Source organism: Rousettus aegyptiacus, unplaced genomic scaffold, assembly GCF_014176215.1.
Source record: "Rousettus aegyptiacus isolate mRouAeg1 unplaced genomic scaffold, mRouAeg1.p scaffold_m13_p_10, whole genome shotgun sequence".
NCBI lineage: Eukaryota > Metazoa > Chordata > Mammalia > Chiroptera > Pteropodidae > Rousettus > Rousettus aegyptiacus.
The window spans coordinates 8,701,506-8,723,744 of NW_023416285.1; the positions used below are offsets into that span (position 1 = coordinate 8,701,506).

Consider the following 22,239-nt stretch of genomic DNA (forward strand, 5'->3'; position numbering starts at 1 on the left):
AAAAGGTTAACTTAAAAAAAGTGGCATCTTTAACTTCAATTACAAAAATGAGTAAATGAGTGTCAATGGAGATAAATTCTTCCTGTGAAAGTATGATGCATAAAATTTTAACCTTGTAAAAATCCTAACAATTTGTTCATGGGTATGAACTATTTTTAAAAAAAATTACTGAAAATCTTATCAAGGTAACAAAATCCTAATTCATGAATTTACATAGTATTTATTCTATTTTCTGTTTATAAAAATTTTAAGATTACATAATTTTCTTTTTGAAGTCTATATTATATTCGATTTTAAGCAGCTTTTAGATAAACTACGAGGCATCCAAAGGAAAATTACAAGGATGGCAAAATAACTGGGAAACAAATAAAAAGAAATACTTGAAGGATGCTTAAATTAGGGAAGAGAAAACTAAAGGTAACATGGTAGAAGTGAAAAAATGAAAGATAAAGTAGAACTACTACTACAGAAATATTTCATGTCATTAGATGCCTTAAAAAACATTTTAACACCTCTGAAATCAAGATGTGTATTAAAATCAATGGTGTGTCAAAGTCAAAAAGTGGCAACATTTTTTTCACTCTGTAGAACATGAAGAGATGATGCATCTTACAACTTATGATGCTGTAGGTTAGACAAAATAGTTATGATACTTGGTAAATATGTACTTAATAAAATCTTTGTGAAATGATTCAGCACTAGTTCCTATGAATGGAAATTTCAGGCAGAGAAGTGAATGATATACAACCAGAGACAGTTTTCAAGAATGCTCTAGAAAAGAATTTCATACTGGGTAAAGCCTCAAACTGAACAAGCCCCAAATTTCGTTCTGTTATGAAGATATTCTAGTTATATTTGGAGCACTGTGATCAATGCTCTAAAAATAATACTGCAAATAACTATTTTAAGATATCATTCTGTGGTATATTGGACAAAAATGTATAGCTTGAGGTATCTTTGCTGGGTTTCCTATCCTAATGGTTCTTTTAAAATTTCTGTATCTTTGTTCACCAATGAGACTAGTCTAAATTTCCTTTGTACTAGGGTCAGGTTTTGATATGCTACCTTACAAAAGTGAGTTTCAATGTTTTTTCTACTCTCTGGAAAAAAATTAGGAAACATAAAGATCACTTGCTTCAATATTTAGTAGAATATAACAGGAGTGACAACTGAGAATAAAGTCAATATAAAGTGCTTATTACCAATCAAATTTTTTAAACTCTCATAGGACTATTCAGGTATTCTATTCCCTATCTTAGTTAGTTTTATGGGAACCTGCCCATTTCAATTATATTTTCCAATTTACTTATATAAAATGTTTCATTATATGTTTTTATCTAATGTCAACAGCATCAGCAGTCATATCAGTTTTGCTTTTCATTCCTTGTTATTTATGCCTTCTTTTCTTTCTCAGTCAAGCTCATTAGTTTATTTTTTTCAGATTAAAAAATTTTGATTTCTTGATCTTCTCTAATGTACGTTTGTTTTCTCATCCACTAATTTCTGCCCCTGCTTTTATTTCTTTGTGTCTTCTATTTTGAGTTTATTTTGCTCTTATTTTTGCCTTCTTTAATTGGATATTTAGTTCATTACCTTTCAGCCTTTCTTTTTTTTCTAATATATGCATTTAAAGCTAACAATTTCCACCCAAGTACTCCTTTTAGCTACATTATACAATATGTCATATTTTCTCATCATTCAAAGTATTTCATAATTTCATAATTTCCATTATGCCTTTTTTGATTCATGGTTTTTAAAAGCATATTTTCTTAATTTCCAAATATATATAGTATACATTTTATAGATTTGTAACTTACTTACATTGTAGTCAAAAGAAAATGCCCAATATGATTTTAATCCTTTGAAATTTTCTAACATTGTTTTTACGGTTGATAAAGACAATTCTTGAAAACTCCCTACATATGCTTGAAAAGAACTCTAAACTTGCTGGATGAAGCATTCTAATTTGTTCATTACATTAACATGTTAATTGTGCTCTTTAAATCATCCTTACGCAGTTGTGTTTTTGACTCTTTGATCTATTAATTCTTGAGAAAAATATATAAAATCTTCCATAAATTGTAGCTTTGTCATTTCTTTCTTATTTCTTTAAATTTTAGCTTTATATGTGTTTGAGGCTATATTATTAAGAGCTTATAATTTTATAATTGTTTTACGTCTTTTGTGAATAGAACTTCATATAATTATAAAGAAATCCTTTTTATTTCTAGCCATGATTTTTGCAATAGGCTATATGGTCTAATATTATATAGCTATAAAACATTTTTTATTGCATCCATAATGTCTTTTTCAATTATTTCTTTACAATCTTTATGTATTATTAAATAACATATCTTTTTAAAAAACATCCTGACATTTTGTCAGAATTTGGTCGCTTAAATTTAAAGGTTATTAATATATTGAAGTTTAAATTCCTTATCTACTTTATTTCTATTTGTTCTATAGTGCTATTTCTCACTTTCTTGCAAACTTTGGAATTGACTGAATATTTATCATTTACTTTTGTTCCTCCTCTATCAGTATGAAAAGTATGCACTATTTCTGTTCTTTTTGAGATTAACCCAGAAATTAGGATACGGTTTTAAAGTTAATCAAAATCTTCACCCACCCTTTCAGGACTTAACATTGGAAGGACTTACACCTCCTTCCTCTTTACATTATTGTTCTGTATATTTCACTAAGTAGTTTTTTAAATATTTGTACACATATTTACCACTGTCTTTGCTTTTCATTACTTACTTCTCAGAGCATCCATCTAGAAATATTTTCCTTCTACTTAAGGTACCTCCTTTAGTGAGCATATAAGACTCTTCCCTAAGACTCTGATCAAAAGTATCTAAGTCATTCTCACCTATATACTCCATGCTGTGTTCTCTTTTACACTTTACATCTCTTTCTCTTTTCTTAACTGCATTTTGGTTAATTTCTTTCACTATATATATTTCACTTGAAGTCTCTCTATGTATAATCAACTGACAAACTCTCTGATTTTTTTAAATATCAACTTTAAAGAGATATAATTTTCACACAATATTATGTACTCATTTTAAGGATAAAGTTCAATATATTTTCATAAATGAATACTTTTATTTAGCCAAGAACATAATCAAGACTGAATATATTTCCACCAACTCAACTGGTATCCCTGTGTCATTGTGAGTAAATTCCCTGGAACAACCCAAAGCCCAAGGAAACACTTAATCTACTTTCTGTCATTATAAATTAGACTAGTCTTTTCTACTGGTTTTCAGATTCATTTATGTTGTTGCATGTATCAATAGTTCTTTCCTTTTAATTGCTGAGATGTATTCCCATATATGGATATAGGACAAATTGTTGATCAGTTCTCATGTGATAGACATTTAGGTGGTTTAAAATATGTGACCATTATAAAAAAAGCTGGTATTTACATTCGTATGTAAGTTTTTGTGAATATATGTTATCATTTCTCTAGAATAAATATGTAAGAGTGTTATTGCTGGGTTGAGGGCTAGGTTCTTTTGGTGTGTTAATAATTTAAGAAACTAAACAGTTGTTTTTCTAAATGGCTATGCTCTCTTACATTCCCACCAGTAATACAGGAGAGCTCGGGCTGTACCACAGCCTTACCAACACACGGCACTGTCCTTTCAATCTCAGCCATTCTAACGAATGTGTATGGGTAACTCATAGCGGTTGTAATTTGCAATTTCTTGATGACTAATGATTTTTAGGATCCTATCTAATTAAAATGTCTGTATTTCATTATGATAACAGGACAAGATGACCCCCATATAGCAAACTAGGAAGTGAGTCATCAATTTCCATTTTATGAGTTGTATCTCTTTTCATTTTTAGAGCTAACTATAAGGTTTACAATGTTCAGTTTAACTTTTCGCAGATTATCTTCAAATATTATATATAGTATGATAATATGCAATGATAGAAGCAGTATATATCCATATTCCACCCCCATCCTCTGTCTTGGTTATACATTTTACATCCAAATCTGTGATATATCCCACAGTAAATTACTTTTTACTTTAAAAGATCAATCATTTTAAAGAAATTAAAAAAGGAGAAAGTATTTCTTACATGTACCCACATATTTATCATTTCTGTCACTTTTTTTCCTTTGTGTAGATCTTATGCTTAAAGAACTTACTTCAATATTTATTGTACTAAAAGTTTGCTAGCAGTGAATTCTTTCGACCATTTTTTTTTCTGAAAAAATTAATCTGTCTTCATTTAAAAAATATATTTTGTTGGGTACAGAATTCTAGGCTGACAGCTTTTAATCCCAGCACTTGAAAGACGTCCTTCCACTGTCTCCTTGTTGCAAAGCTGCTGACACATCGGCAGTCTTTCTCCTCTGTGTTCCTCTGTACACGTGTCTTTTTCTCTGGCTGTTTCTCAGATTTTCTCTTTATCACTGTCTTTCAACAATTCGATTATTACCTACCTTGGGCGGCTTTCTTTTGTGTGTACTCTGCCTGGGAAAACTCTAAATAATTTTTCTATGGCCTCCTTTTGTTCTGAGACTCCAGTTATATATTGTTAAACCATATGATATTGTTCCACAGGTCATTGAAGCTGTTCCATTTTTTTTCCTTCAGTTCTTTTTCTAACTGTTCTTCATTTTGGAAGGTCTCTCTTGCTATTTTCTAAATTCACTGATCTTTTCTTCCGCAGTTTGTACTTAGGAAACTATACAAATTAAAATATATAATTTGAAGAGTTTTAACATATGCATCCACCCATAAAGCCATTACCACAATCAAGATAATAAATACTTCTCACACTCTTAAAAGTATCTTCATGTTCTTTTTTAATCCCTCTCTTCCTTTCACAAAACTAATATACTTTTGGTCACTTATCGACTAGTTTATATTTTCTAGAATTTCAAGAACATAGAATCTTACCTCTCTTTTGGCCTGATCTTTTTCATAGTAGAAAGATTTTGAGATTTATCCATACTGTTGCATATATCATTATTTTGTAATTTTATTTCCCAGTATATTCCACTTCATTGATACACTGCAATTTTTTATCCATTCAGGTGTTGGCAGATATATGTTTTAATTTTTATTGTGTAAAGCATCAATAGTATATGGCTGAGTAATATGGTAGGTTTATGTTTAGCTTTCTAGGAAATCAAACTTCTTCCAAAAGTCATTGTTATCACTTTCCAATCCTGCCAGCCATGCAGGAAACTGACAGCGGAGCTTCACCTCCCCAGTACTACTTGGTATAGTCAATTGTGTTTCTTTTTTTTTTCTTTTTAACCATTGTAATGGTTTTAAAACCTTTCTAAAGTCATCATATCTCACTGTATTTGTGCCACACAACTGAAGTATGTAAGCTCCATCGATGAAGTCTTTCCAACCTCACATGCGGTTAAACTCAACTGAGTTCAGAAAAGTGGGCTTCTGGTAGTTATACCTTTCAAATTTGAATATGTGAAATCAGAAATATATTTGAAAATCTACTGTTATCGTAAACCATAAAATGCCATTCTAATACTTGACATCAAAATCTATCCCATGATAGCCTCACTTTTCTAGGTAGATTAATAATCCCCAACCCAAACAAAAAACCCACCTCCTTTTAGAAGATGCGCCCAGATCTTAGGTTTGGAAAATAGTCACTAAATCTATCAAAAATATGCGAGAAGATGTCCATCACCCTTTTTTAGGACAAAAGACCAGCCCTGGGCAAACACCTGAAATCTTTAACAACAACAACAACAACAACAACAACAACAACAACAACAACAACGACAATCATATTTTGCTTTCTGATGTTCTCTTTGACCGACTAATACTTATGAAGGCCTAAACTAATGCTAAATCTAACCTTTCCTTATTCTGGTCAAAAAGAGGTATATTTGAACTTATGACCATAGAAGTGATGGTGAGGTACATGGAGTGGTGGGTAACTAAAGTCGAGCAGAGGTAAACTTGCTGATGACAAAGTAACCACAGCACAAACTTGAGGGCAGGTATCCATATCCATGCTTTCTGCATTCCCCACTCTGCATAATGCTAATTATTAAAGTTGACCTGACGTCTACAAATTAAATGCTGAATTTCTTCATGAAAATACATATGATACAATGCTATTCTAATAGTAAATTTACCTTCAGACAGATTCTTGAGTTGCTAGATCCAATCCTATGTTTTAAAATCTGAGTAAATGTATGCAGTTATCATTCAAGTAGCAAATCTGAAAACTCTGACCTTTATAACATACAAACTGTCTTCTCCTAGGATCACAATTATAATGCAGTGGTCCCCAACCTTTTTGGCACCAGGTACCGGTGCTCCTATGAGAATCTAATGTCTGATGAAGTGCTTCTTCAGTCAGTACTTAGATGATAGATCCATTTAAATGTATCTTTACTTCCATGGTGGTAAATCCATTTATACGTAATATAAAACTATAGAGTAAAATTATAATTTATACAAAATGTCAATACTTTATATCTGCTAGATTCTCATTATTAAACACTGATTCCTGGATTTAAATGCAATAGATATAAAGGAAAAAGGCAAGTGTTCAGACTTTGGGGTTGGAGGTGACAGGAAAAGATGGTGTTAGGGAAGGTTTTCCAGAAATGATGACGCCCAAACTAAGTCTTAATGGAAGAATGACAGCTAGGCAAAACAATGAAGGGCATGTTACACATTTAGAAAGGAGAGAGCATCATGCATAAAGCCATAGGGGGAAAAGACCTTAACATACTCAAGAACAGCACTACCTGATATAACCTGTATGAAGACAGAAATTATCTGTATCTCGGTTGTCCAATACGGGACTTGAGGAACTGATTTTTAATTTTATTTAGTTTTATTTATTTAAATTTGAATCGCCATGTCTAGAAATTGAAGAAGTATGCAAAGATAAAGAAAGTGACGTGAAGAAAGGGCACTATAAAGGGCTGGGAGATGCACAAAATACTGACCCTAAAGGGCCTAGCCCTCTTTTTTTTTTTGTGCCAAGTAGTTAATTTTTAACCTGAAAGCCAGAATGAGCAATGGTGGGCCTTTAAGCAGTCAAGAGACAGGATTAGCTTTGCTTTAAGAAAAGATCACTCAAGCAGCAATGGCAGACTTAAATGAGGGGGAAAAAAAAAAAAAAGAACGGTTAGAAAGCTGGAAGAAATCCAGCAGAGAGAAAAAAAAAGAACATAAATTTAGGCAGTAGAAGTTTATCTAAAAGAAAGTGAATGGCTTTGAGTTATATAATACTATTAAATGGAATAATAGTTAAATGATGCCATCGTTTCATTATTTTAAGGTGGGAGTGAGAGAAGTAAAGATTTCACTGAGACAGGAAATCCATGAAGTTTTTTGTTGTTGTTGTTGTTGTTGTTGTTCGTTTGTTTTATATGATTGGTAGGCATAAAAGGGATACACTTTTGGATAGGCTAACTTAGATATGTGGGCATAAATTAAATGAAAACATCCAGAGGTAGAAACACAGACTCAGAGATCATTGGTACATAAATGGAAGATGGAATCCAAGTCTAATTAACTGAAACAGTTCTACATCAATTATCAGAATCGAAATATTTCAAAATTACCATTTAAAAGTTTTTTCTATTTTAATTAATATTGTAATGATATTAACTACGACTAATCAGTGTTTCAGTATATAACAGAAGGTATGTCACAGGTACTCTGCTAATCCCTAGCCCCCACTCTTGCCAACAATCAAATCCTAAAGAATGTCACATGGTATCCCACCTCAGGCATCCACAGAAAGCTGTTCCTTCAACCTACTATACACATTCCAACCCCCATTTGCCCCTCCCCAAATCTGGATAAATTCTACTAATTCTTAAAATATTGGTTTTAAGAATCACCGAAACTGTAAAACCCTTAGAAAAAAACACAAGGAAAAAGCTTCTTGACACTGGTCTTGGCAATGATTTTTTTGGAGATGATACCAAAAGCATAAGCGACAAAAGTAAAAATAAACATGTGGGACTACATCAAACGAAAGAACTTCTGCACAGCAAAGAAAACCATCGATAAAATGAATAGGCAACCTACGGAAAATATTTGCAACCATGGATTCGGTTAATATCCAAAAATATATAAGAACTCATTGAACTCAATAGCAAAAACCAAACAATCCAATTTAAAAAATGGGCAGAGCAACTTAACAGACATTTTTCTAAAGAAGACATACAATGGCCAACAGGTTCATGAAAAGCTGCTAATCAGAAAAATGCAATCAAAAGCACAATGAGACTTCATCTCAACCTGGTAGGATAGCTGTCATCAAAAAGACAAGAGATCACAAGTGATGGCCAAGATGTGGACAAAAAGGCACTGTTGGCGAGAACGTAAATTGGTGGAGCCACTATGGAAAACAACAGGGAGGTTCCTTGAAAAATTAACAATAAACTGCCACATGATCCAGCAATTCCATTTGTGGATATCCATCTGAAAAAAACAAAATCAGTATCTCAAAAAGAGATCTGCAACCCCATGCTCACCGTAGCATTATGTACAATAGCCAAGGCATGGAAATTACCTAAGTGTTCATAGATGGATGGATAGATAAAGAAGATGTGAAATATAGAGACAATGAAATATTTCTCAGCCATGGGAAAGAAGGAAATCTTGCTATTTGCAACAACATGGATGAATCTAGAAGACATTATGCTAAGTAAAATTAGCCAGAGAAAGACAAGTAGTACATATGATCTCACTTATATGTAGAATGTGAAAAACAAAAAAAAATCAAACTCAAAGACACAGAGAGAATGGTAGTTATTACGGGCTGTGGGATATGGAACATGGGGAGATACTAGCCAAAGAATACAAGCCTCCCATTATAAGATGAACGAGCTCTAGGGATCTAATACACAACGTGGTGACTATAGTTAGTAATAGTATGTTATGTACTTGAAATTTGCTAAGAGTACATTTAAAGTTTTTCTCATCAAACACACAAAAAAGTAATTGTAAGGTGATGGATATGTTAATTAACCTGACTGTGGTAATCACTGCACAAAAGTATAGACACGTCAAATCATCATCACATCATACACTTTAAATATATACATTTTTTGGTCAATTATGCACCGCACCAATAAAGCTGAGGAAAGAAAAGAATCACTGCCTCAATTTAAAAGCTTCATCTAATCTAATTTATACTTAGACTAGAACAGACCTACATCTATGTGCTTTATATTATATTATACCTTGCATTATTCCTTTTGGAGCACTTACCATAATTCTAATTAATCATGTGTAATTTTTAATGTCTCTTCTCAACTAATCAATTATTCATTTAACAAATATTTGTGTGTCTACCAGCTGGGATACGTTGGTGAGCAAGAAGAGACAAGAATTCTGCCCTCAGCTCAAACTGGAGGAAGGGAATAGCAGGGAGTAAAAGAATCACATAACTAAATCTTGATTTGATATTTTCATTAGATAAATGCCACAAAATTTTAAGCTCCAAGAAGGAAGGAACCATGTCATCTTGTCTGCTGTGCTAGCCTTAGTGTCTGGCCCATGTTAGGCACTCAAAGTTATTTGCTGAATAAATGCTTGGGGGAAAAAATCTCACTCTGAGACCAAAGACATTCATTTTCAAAACAGCTTTTAGAACACAGCTCAATTTGTAGGTCAAAACTGCCTGTAATTAATAGTTATCTTCACATCAAGTATCATTCTGAAATTCAGTCATTTCTTTGTATCCTATCTTGTTCTACGAAGAACCCACATTTGTGTTTTGCTTAGTTTAGAGCTCTTTCTATTTCTTAAAAACGAACACACTTTAGTTTCAGTTTAATCACTGCCCCTTAAGTCGTTTCTTACTCTTCATTCTGTAAGCATATGTCAAATGTATTTTCCACTTTGACTTAAGGATTGCAGCGCCTCTATTAATAAAGGTGTCACTATTACATGCTCGTGAAGTCTCCGTAATCCCCCAAAGTGAGCATATAAATGGAACTACTGGTCATCTGCTGGTGACAAGCATGCTGCTTAACATCCTACAACGCACAGGACAACTCCCCACAACAAAGACCTGTCCAACCCAAAATGTCAGTCGTGCCAAGTATGGTTCAAAACTCAGTATTAAGGAACTGGGTCAACATGTCTGAATAGATTTTAAAAGAGAAAACCCAAGAAATACCTTAATTATCCACTTCTTTCTCTAATTAACAAGTGGAAACTAAACTAGTCATAAAGAATTACGGAGGAAAAAGCACGTGTATAAGATAAATGGTTACCCTGTTCAAGACTTAAACACAGTTGATTTGATGCTAGAGTAATTATTTCACTGTATTTAAATCTTCTTAGTCACTTTTGGAAACTGGAAATATATAATTCAGGTATCAGAGCCAGATTTTATTCCTACCTGAGTACAAAGACACAAATTCTGGAAATACATTTATGATCGGGCTGTGTCCACATTATTTCCCTTTATCTTTTTACTAAGTTTGTAAATTGTTCTTAAAAAGTTATAATTGTAGAATATTCATACCTTATAACATGCCTCATTTTAAGCAAACCTAATAGATTAAACAACTAGATTTAGAGACAATGAAAAGACAAGATATGGAGTAATAATATGCTTTAGGAAAAAAACAATTTAAAACAAGTTTTGAGCATTTAAAATCAAACAAAAAAACGCAGTATGTAACTTTTATGAAAGACACCTAGTAAGTTACACGAAAATAACTTACAGAAAGCAGACTACTAATGCTTTATAGGAGACTGACACAAAGAGAAAAATCTATACCTCCAAACTGGAGGAAACGAAATGGCACCGGCAAACAATGGATGAGAATTTCAATTTTGTCTGGCATTTTTTATTCCTTAAGATAGAAGGTACTTGGATATGCATTACACTGAATTTTTTGGAAGCCTGATATAATCCATTCATAAATTGAAAAAAGTTTCATAATTCCAAACTGTAAATATGTTACCTTAAAGATGCAATTCTATAAAACATTCTTCTCAGTACAGAAAATGTGAAGTTCACACGAGTATCTCTGATTACCAAGGCTCTTATAATGGATATTGGAATCATTGTTCTAATCAACTTTCACCATTTAAAACAACAGAAGACTATACTAATTCTGCTTAAAACTCTCCAATGGGTCTTTTCTGCTTACGGGATGAATTATAATGTTCTACGGTAGCATGTGCAGCCTTCCCTGATCTAGCTCCTGCCTATTCTTCAAACTCATTTTACACCACTCCGTCATAAGTAAATTACTTGCCACTAGGAAACCACTAACCCATCACGTTGTTTACACATCTGCCCTTTTGCACATCTATCTGAAATGCCTTTCCCACCATTGTTCACCTGTCCAGTGTCCCGTCTGCCAAACTAACTAAAACATTTTCTTTCAGCTTTACAAACTAAGAAATTAACTATATTAAGAAGCAGTTTATTCATGTGTAAAATACAGACTGGTATACTACAGGTACTGCATAAACGATCTCACAAAGACTCTTCCAACCTTGTCAGAATTCTTTGTTATCAGCATCACATTCTCCAGGTATGTTCACATCCTAATTGAGACATTTTCCTTTTCTTTCTTTTTGATCGAGGAAAGGGAGCTAGACGTTTAACTATCTGACAACAGGGACAATTATTATTACCTTTGTATTATCTCCCAGGACTTGTAATAGTGATTTGCCTAATAAAAGCAGTTGAATTTCATGACTTGACAGAGGATTTGGCTGAAGCAGGACTATCTTTTTCAACAAAGTGGTAAAAGAGTTTTTAAATAATTAGGTAACTAATGTAAAAATAAACATTTGTGGGAAGGTGCTTTCGAGAAGACTAAAACAGGTGACAGTCTTCATATATTCAAAAAACGTTTTCGTTAAACACCTGCTTTCAGCTCATACTTTACTGGGGAAGAAAGGCAAAACAACAGACAAGATCAATAAACATTACATAGAACACCTGAAAGGAGCAAGAATACAGCGATCAAGCCTAAGAGGCAGTGAGAGAAATAAGAGAGCAGGAAGCACGCAATCATTGTTATTTGATTGGGGGCGGGGGGGAATGAGTGTTAGTAATGGGAATGATGGTTAAAGCAAGGATGAAAATTTTAATTTCAGAAAAGACAAAGTCATGCTGAGAAAGGCTAAAAATGAAAAAGAGAACACTCTTACAAATTAAATTATACTCAAGTAGATTAACTTGCAAACGTAACCAGTTTTTAAGACACAAGAAACTCAAAAGCACAATGTACTATAAACTCTGGCTTATCTCAGTGGCTTAACTCTACCTAAATTAGGGATTTCATTCTATAAAAAGAAAAAACTTTTAACGCCACACAGGGATGAAGGTGGGGAGGAGAGTTTATGTATCAACCATTTTTAATACAGTTTATCATTCATAAAATTCCCTCTTGGCTCCAAATGTCTTTTGGCTATTTCCAAAACTCAACACCATCTTCAAAGGAAAAATAATTTTATTTGCCACAAAAACATTATAAAATGTGCCATAAATTATTTTAAAATTCCAAAAATACTTTACATGCTCGCTATATGGTAGCAGAAAAGTACAAAAGGGCTAACACAGATGCCAAGCAAATTACGAAACGTGAACATAACTTGATAATAATTTTAAGGTAACTGCACATCTGAAGAGAATAAAACAGAGAGAGTAAAGCCTATTTCCCAATTTCCATTATATTTATGCTTATGTTTATTTTTAGCAATGAAAGAGTGAATGTTTGAAAAAACTCATTCATGCAACAATTATTTAAGTACTAGTTGGGTGCCAAGATGACAGGGAAGGAGAAAACAGTTTTATCTTTACACAAACACACATATACACACACAGTGAACTTGGTGGGAAACACAGCATAAATGTTTACGATAAAAAAAGGAAAGTGACATCAGTGAACACAGAAGGGCACCAAATCCAAACCTGGAGAGGCTAGAAAAGGATCTGTGGAAAAAGTGAAGTTTAGTTAGCTAAAATAAGGTTGAAAAATATTCTAGAAGTTGAATAAAAATTAAAAATGTATAATGTGTCAGAATATTAGTTGTATTGTTTGTAATAACGTAAACCAGAAACAACCCAAGTATCATTCAAAACAAGAACAGATTAAAAAAAAAAAAAGCTATGGCATTTTTACATATTAGAATATTATAAAGCAATGAAAATAAACTATATCTACAGGCAATCACATGAATGAGTCTCACAAACATAATGTTGCATTAAAGAAGCTATACACAGAAGAATAAATGCTATATACTTCCATTTAAATAGTTTTCCACAACAGGTGAAAATAATCTTTGGTGTTTAGAAGTCAGAATACTATTCACATTTGGAGAGAAGGGAGAAATTAGTGATTGAGAGCGGATCCAAGAGGATTTCTGGGGATTCTATTTCTCGAGCTGGTGGTGGTTACAAGAACAGGTTAACTTTGTTCACTGACATATAAGTTTATGATGTGTATACTTTTTTCCATATACTTATACTTTTTAAAAAGTTTACAAAAAGAAGCAATGAATAACAGTTCTTGATAATTCAGAAGGACAAAACGAATATGCAAAAGCCCAGAAGAACAGTGCTTAAGTATCCAGAAAGAGTTCACTATCACTCTGCTATAAAATGCTAACTAAAATACCCAACTCGAGATTATTGTGAGGATTAAAAGATAGTATACATGCACAGCACATACCTGGCACAAGTACGCATGTTCAGTAAATCAGCTGTAATTACTGCTATACTATTATTGTGCTATTGATAGCAGTGGCCAAGGTAGAGTGACAGTCATATTATGAATTTATACTGTATCCTAAGACCAGAGAGGAACTAATGGAGATTTTTACACAGAGAGTAATATGATCACACTTGAGTTTAGGAAATTATCCAAGGAAAAAAGATGTGCAGCTTTAAAAAAAAAAAAAAAGAGAGAGAGAGAGAAAGAAAAAGAAAAAGAAGATGTCAAGAAGAGATTGTCAACAAATATTGCAGAGAGGTCCAGAATAGAGAAAGGAAGAATTTTAAAAAAGCACTGATCTGAAAATCAGTGATTAGTGATGCTGAGCATCTTTTCATATGTCTGCTGGCCATATGAATGTCAACTTCTACTCATTTTTTAATCACATTATTATTATATTATTATTATTATTATTATTATTATTATTATTATTATTTTGGTGTTAAGTTGTATGAGTTCCTTATATATTTTGGACATTAACCTTTTATCAGATATACCACTGATGACTATCTTCCCCCATTCAGTAGGTTGTCTTTTCATTTGAGTTTATCTCTGTATACGGTTTAAGAGAGTGGCCTACTTTCATTTTTTTGCTGTAGCTGTCCAGCCTTAAAACCATTTACTGAAGAGACTCTTTACCCTACTGTATATTCTTGCCTCCTTTACTACAGATTAATTGACATGTACGTGTGGATTTATTTCTGGGCTCTCTATCCTGTTCCATTGAACTATGTGTCTGTTTTTATGTCATTACCATGCTGTTTTGATTATTATAGCCTTGTAGTACAGGTTGGTACCAGGCAGCAAGATACCTCCAACTTTGTTCTTCTTTCTCAGTAGTGATTTGGCTATCCAGGATCCATGTAAATTTTATGATTTTTTTGTTCTAGTTCTATAGAAAATGCCATTGGTATTTTGATAGGGATTGCACTGAATCTGTAGATTGTTTTGAGTAGTAAGAATCATCAGGGAAATGAAAATTAAAACCACAATATCACCTCACACCTGTCAGAATGGCTATCATCGGTAAATCAACAAATAACATATGTTGCCGAGAAAGTGTTGCACAAGAAAAAAGGGAACCCTTGTGCATTGTTGCTGGGATTGTAAATTGGTACAACACTACAGAAACAGTATGCACGTTCCTTAAAAAAATTAAACATAGAATTACCATCACCCGGCAATTCTGCTTCTGAGTATTTATCTGAAAAAGTCCAAAACACTAGTTCAAAAAGCTATATGTACCCCTATGTTCATTGAAGCATTATTTACAGCAGTAAATATATAGAAGCAACCTAAGTGCCCATCAGTAGATGAATAAAGATGTGGTATTTATATACATAATGAGGTATCATTCGACAATAAAAAGAATGAAATAATGTCATTTGTGACAACATGGATGGACCTAGAGGGTATTATGCTAAGTGAAATAAATCAGGCAGATAAAAACAAATACCATACAATATAGTTTACATGTAGAACCTAAAAAACGAAATAAATGAACAAACAGAAACAAATTCATAGATACAGAGAACACATCTATTGTTGCCAGATAAGAGGGGGATGAGGGAATGAGTGAAAAAGGTGAAAGGGATTAAGCACAAACTGCCAGGTATAAAAGTCATATGAGGATGTAAAGCATAGCATAGGGAATAGTCAATAATATTGTAATAACTACGTATAGTGCCACATGGGTACTAGACTTATAACGGTGATCAATTCATAAGGCACACACATGTCTAATCGCTATGGTGTACACCTGAAACTAATATGTTGTATGTCAGCTATAACTAAAAAATAAATTTTAAAAAAGAAAATCGATACGGAACATTTGAGAGAACAGTTTATAATTTTCTCAATGTTACACAAGTTAATAAGTGACAACCAGAATATAAGGTACTCCAAACTTACAATTTACTACAGAGTCTCAATTGAATACTTTTTATATAATTGTAATTTTAAGTATACACATGGCAAAAGAAGATTTTTTAACTGTTTGTTAAAATTACTTATTTTTTAAAATAGCCTCCTGGAATCATCACAATTGTTATTACTATAGACAAATTATACACATATGTATATATCTATATACATCTATATCTCTATATCCATCCATCCATATCTCCTAAATTCAGATTTTTCTAAGGCATAAATTAATTTGGTATGGATTTTTAATAAACGCCCAAGATATAAGTATATACCAAATTACCTCCAGCACTTACAAATATTATAACACTAATGTGAAAACATTTTTTGTAAGTTAGTGTTATTTCAACAACCACCAAATAAGATGAATGATCTGAGGATTTTGATACATTAGTTATATCATTGTTAATTCGTTGTGTCTAAAAGAGTAAAAAAACAATGAACTACAAGTTAGTAGTTGATAGATGGTCACGGGGATGGGGAGCATGGCATAGGGAATGCAGTTAGCATGAATGCAATGGTTAGGTTTAGAAACAGAAAGAACAATCAGGGGAATTGTTTTATAAACTATATAAATATCTAACCAATATATTATATACTTGAAACTAATAATAAAATAAAATTAGAGAACAAAACAAAACAGTGAACTGCTCTTGAGCACATGCAATGAGTCTATCAACAAGCAGTAGCTTTTTTGGTTTGCTTGAATTGAAGAACATAAAATATCAGATACAAGACTTAAGCAGCAATGGTTTCTTATTGGTTTCGGAACTATTTAAAATGCAGAGCATAAAAATGGGAGAGAGTGAGAAAAGTGTCAGAGAAGGAGGTAAGGGGTGGGGAAAAAGAGAGGAAAAAAGAAATAAAGAGTAAGCTTCTGAAGTTTGGCACTCAACTTTTTTGGTTTATAACCATACCATATACAATCAAAAACGCTTATATTAAGCCTAAAAGCAAGCAGTAAAAGATCATGAACGTCATATTTTTCACAACCTGGCATAAATCCACAACTACTACAACAAAATGTGTAATCTGGGTTTATTCACATCAGAACATGGAATGGACTACAGAGTTCAGACAACCAACATATAAAATTTTTTATTCTGATTGAAAATACTAAAAGTTAGGCTAGAATCTGTAATACTGTTAAATTGGGTCACAGGAATATGGAGATTTATTGTGTTTTCTTCTACTTTTATATATATTTGAAATTTCTCATAATGGTTTTTACAAATTATGCCCAAGTTTTCAAATATTGTCCTGGGAAAGCTGCTTTTGATTTCCTCAAAGAAAAAAAAGTAATCATAGTTTGCTGGGGTTGGTAGAAAACAGAGAATTGCAACAGTAAATTCACTGAATGGAATGTGTAATATGACATTCCTGTGAACCCACCCACTTTAAAACAAGCTAACAAAAATGCCAATTGAATCCTAGTTAAATATCAGAATAAGAACTAATTCTTTAGGACAACATGTTTTTTTTTAAATTCACAATTTGGCCTTCAGCCAATATTTGTGCCCCATGTTTTCTGCTACATTGCAACTTTCATTGATGCTATAATAATTTGCCAAAAAACAGAACATATCATACTTTCAAGCTTTTGTTTCTGGTGTGAAAGGAAACTGCTGTTGGGTTGAGAGTACAGCAAATACTTCATCTGATTTCTGTTTGCAACGCAGATGATTAAGGAAGAATCAGAGTAGAAGATGAGAAACCATTAAGCATTTTTCCAGTAGTCCGGGCAAAAAAGTAAGATTGACTTAGAATCTCTGGAAATGGAGGGAAAGGGGTGGATTTAAGATATATTTGGAAGCACAATCAATAATTGGTGGGCAGGATATAGGAGATGAGAAGGAGGATAAGTGAAAGATGATTTCCAGGTCTCCAACTTGTAAAACGAGATATACCGAGATGAAGAATATCAGAGGAATGTATTTGGTATTTGGTAGAGGGAGATCAAGAGTTCAGCTATAGATATATTATATTTAGGCTACCTGAAAGATATACAAGTGGAAAGAGATCGAGTAAATCAAATATTGAGATAGGCTAGTCACTGGGAGGAGGTAGAATAAACGAAGATCAAGGAAGAGTAAAGACGGAACCACTGTATGTCAAAGCTATGGGAGTCTAACACCTACAGTATGGGAGTCTAACACCTACAGTGAGCTATGTTACATTCATTCTACCAACTTCAACAGAGTGAAGCTGACTTGAGGGAGTCTTCCGAATTACTTACATTTATTATAAAATTATTCACATATCAAACAAAAAATACAAAACAAAATTACTTAGTCTAACTAGGCTAAATTTTCCAGACAGATGATAAGGGGGAAAAAATTGGGGGGAGAGGGAACAAAATAACTACCACACACAGATGATAATCAAGGTCCAAAACCACCCCTGGACCTTCAAACATTAAAACTGCAAGAATGCAGAGGTGCCACAACATTCTTGCAGAAAGAGTCCTGGAACTATAACACTCAGAATTTATATAATGACCAATCATAGGAATTTCATTCTATGACTGGTTTCCTTAGAGGTCTTGATTTCCTTAGAGGTCTTGCTGTACTTACTCTTGCAACAACTGGTTTTAAGGCAAGTTAGCAAATCTTCACGTGCTGGTCCTAGGTACTGATAAGCCTACATACTGACTACTACCTCTAATATAAAAATATTTTGCTTTATATCCTGTCTTGGATAATGGTCCTATAATTCAATCTGGCCTCCTAATGAGAAGCCTGGAAATGATTCTCCATCCCTCCTCCTTTTTCTGTATGCCCTTAGTTCATCAATGACTAAAATCTGTTAATACCTCCTATCTTTTGAATTCTTTCCTTTTCCCTCATTTTTACCTCTACTCTTATTTCAGACCCTCATAATTTCTTGGTTGGGCTATCTTGACAACCTCCTGATTGATTTGCCTGTTCTATTCTATTACTCTACTGGCAGAGCACTTTTATAAAACCACAAATTAACCTATGTCACTCCCATGCTTAAAACTCTTCAATGGTTTTCCTCTATCTATGTGTTACTTAACTTCCCTATCTGTGAAGTGGGAATGATAAAAATAGTTCCTATTTATATGACTGTTGTGAAAATCAAATGAATTCTAGTGTAAGCACTTAATGCATAATCCACTGTAAAATAAAATGATTAAAAAATAATGGTAATGACTATTGTATTTTGCTTAGAAATTTCTCCATGACTCAATTTCTATTTCTTCGTTCTTCTCATGTCCCACAATCATCCAACGACCACTCCCAGACCCATACAAGGACACCTGATCATTCCTCTCCTTTATACCACAACTTTAATATTATATCTCCCTCTATTATAGCATTTATCATACTGTACAGTATGATAGCCTTGTCTACCTTACAAGATCATGCTTCAGGAAGACAATCCAATGCATTAAGCACCCCCTGGCACAATGCCTGGCCCACAGATATTTACTGAAAAAAAATTATGAGGGAAAAGAGATGCACAAAGGGACTCTAGAGGATTGCCATGGTTCCTTCAACCACAAAAATCCCATTATTATTGAAATAAAATAAAGGGACAATTTTAAAATGAGTGGAAAGAATGAGTGGGTCAACAAAAACTGTAAGAGGAGAAAAGGATCTGTGGGTTCAGACTGATAAGAAGAGTGAAGTTAGTTATGTAACAGAGCAAGTTAGATAAGTAAGCTAATATATATACATAGGGAAATTCTACCTTATTTCTGAGTTACACTTACGCCAGAATAGAAATATTGAAAGGTCAAGATATAAGGCAAAGGAGGAAAAAAACAGGCAATGATTAGGCTGATGCCATAATATCGGTGTGTTTTTAAAAAACACAAATTTTACCAGAGCACTACTTATATTTTAAATGGTGAAAAATAAAGTGAAGAAATAAAATGGAGTCAGTATAGTCAAGCTGCTAAATTACTAAAATCAAGTATGTTCAGGAAAGGATTCTATTATTGTTTTAACCAGCCCGGGGAACTTCGACTTTTGAACTTTCCAGTCCTGCATCAATGCCTGAATATACATCGAACCTCCAGATAACCCTCTGGTTACCTCCTGAAGCAGCAGTCCCCCATCTTTTTGGCACCAGGCACCAGTGCTCCTATGAGAATCTAATGTCTGGTGACCTAAGGTGGAATTGAGGCGGTGATGCTGGCGCTGGGGAGCGGCCGCAAAGACGGATGGAGCTTTGCTCGCTCAGCCACCGCTCACCTCCTGCTGTGCGGCCTGGTTCCTAACAGACCACACACTGGTACCAGTCCATGGCCCAGGGGTTGGGGGTCCCTGTCCTGAATGACTAGGAAAAGAATGTTCACGTACCCAGACAACCTGATTTCCATTATTCAGACCACCTGTCATCTAAAAGATGACCATCTTGGACCAATCCAGAGGCTAAGAAGGTAAGACTGAGTCTTCTCAAGAATGTATTTTTACCCTAAGAACCCTCAGCTTTTCTTTCTTCTTTGGAACACTCTGTTTTCTGCCTAGTGGTGTTTCCGGTTTGCAAACCCTAAGACCCTTGAATAAATCTTTATCAGTTATTTCCAGTCTAAGCCTCCAGACTCTTTTTTACTTCATTTGATAATGGGTATAGGAGAACACAGGCAAAGGAGAGCCAGAATGAAATAAATTTTCATTAGCTATATTCCACTTCGTCATTTGCCATTCTCGAGAAAATTTAAGAAAACATGGAAAGGTAATGGCCATAACTCTTGGAATTAGGACAGAAGGCAACTTTATATCCAGTTTATATTTATAAAAAAAATTGACAATCTGTGCTGGGGAAACTCCTTGCCTAACTCCATGCTCTCACCACCCGCCATTCCCAATTGTTAGAGCATGAAAGAAATCTGCAGACATTATTCCCTGAGTAACCCATCTCAAGGGAACCCTTAATTCTGATATGTGCTTTCAAATACAGAAATTCCCAATCTCTCTCATTCTAGGCCAAGAACAAGACCAGAATATTTTTCCCTACCCTTGAATTCAAGGTTCTGAAATAAAACAGAAAACTATAGCTGGAGACACAATTATCTGATCGAGCAGGACTTGCTAACTTTTTAACCAGGATCAACCAAAAGAGTAATATAGACCTGGATGTGAATTCCACTTTCATACTTCCTAGATGGAAAGTCTTGGGCAAGTCAGGGTCTCTAAGCCTCAGTTTTCTCATCTACAAAATGCAGATAAAAACTGTACTATTTCACATGTGATTAATTCACATAAAAGCTTAGCATAGTGACTGGCACAAAGTTAAACACTCAGTAAATACGAGCTATCATTATTTCAGTTAATATCATCTTTAGTATCATTTCAAATTCTTAGTGTTGAAAAATCTGAAGACAATTTATATATCACTATGTAGTTTCAAGGGCTGAAAGTGACTAATTCAAGGAAACGTAATATTTCAACTAATGATACTACTTATAAATGTTTATTTTTATTTAGTAACAATCTTACATTTACCGAATGTTTTAAGTATGATAAGGACTTTTATTTTTCCAGCCATTTGTGGGTAAATGGCCTACCTGATGTCCCATCATCCCCGAATTATTTAAAAAGTATTTTCTACAAAGGCATTCTCTCACAAATACAATCACTAAAACCAGGAGATTAACAATGATACATTGTACTCACTGCTTTTAAGGTGCTACTGCTCCTAGGCCCCTTCTCAGTGGCATATAGAATGTGTTGTATACAGTTGACCCTTGAACAACAGACGTTTGAACTGTGTGGGTCCCCTTGTATGTGGATTTTTTTCAATAAATGCTATAAACATATTTTCTTTTCCTTATGATTTTCTTAATAACATTTTTCTCTAGCTTATTTTATTGTAATAGTACAGTATATAATACCCATAACATACAAAATACATCTCAACTGACTGTTTGTTATTGGTAAGGCTTCCAGTCACTAGTAGGCTATTTGTAGTTAAGTTTTGGGGGAGTCAAAAGTTACATATGGATTTTGGATTGCACAAAGGGTCAGCATTCCTAACTCCCGCATTGTTCAAGGGTCAATTGTATACTTACACACATTTAATTCTCTATTTCTGTGTCTGTCTGTCTGCCTATCTGTCTATCTAAAATGAAAACCATGAGTTTATGCCAAAATCTCATTTCCAACCAAATACTACAAACAGCATTCTAGTTTTCTCCACTTTCATTTTTGTACACTTCTCAGACAGTGAGAGGCACGGCTCCCATTATCCTTAATAGTTACTTACTTGACTTGTCTCCCTATATGGACTCAATCTCCCATGTGGCTGCTTCCCCTTCCCCATATGGATGCTCTCCTCACCGTCCCCTTCTTTGGCCCAACATTCCAAGCCTCCTTCAGGTGTATAACCTCCTCCTTGTTCAGGCCCCTATTCCTCATGCCTGGCTCCCCTCCTATAAGAATATCTTCCTTACCCTGCTCAAACTCTAATCCCATATTAAGCTGACCCTCTCTGCACCCTTAGGCTCTAACGTCTTGGATTTGGAAGCTTCCATACATGGACTCCAACCTCAGATCACTTGAGTAAGCCTCAGTACACCCACAGCAAACTACTCTCCTACACAGGGATGACTTTCTACATCC

General features: G+C 33.8%; 1 protein-coding gene across 1 annotated transcript in view; it reads right to left on the minus strand.

The window, feature by feature from the left end:
• The window catches only part of LCORL (ligand dependent nuclear receptor corepressor like), a 113,772-nt gene that overhangs the window by 79,872 nt on the left and 11,661 nt on the right, over positions 1-22,239 (minus strand).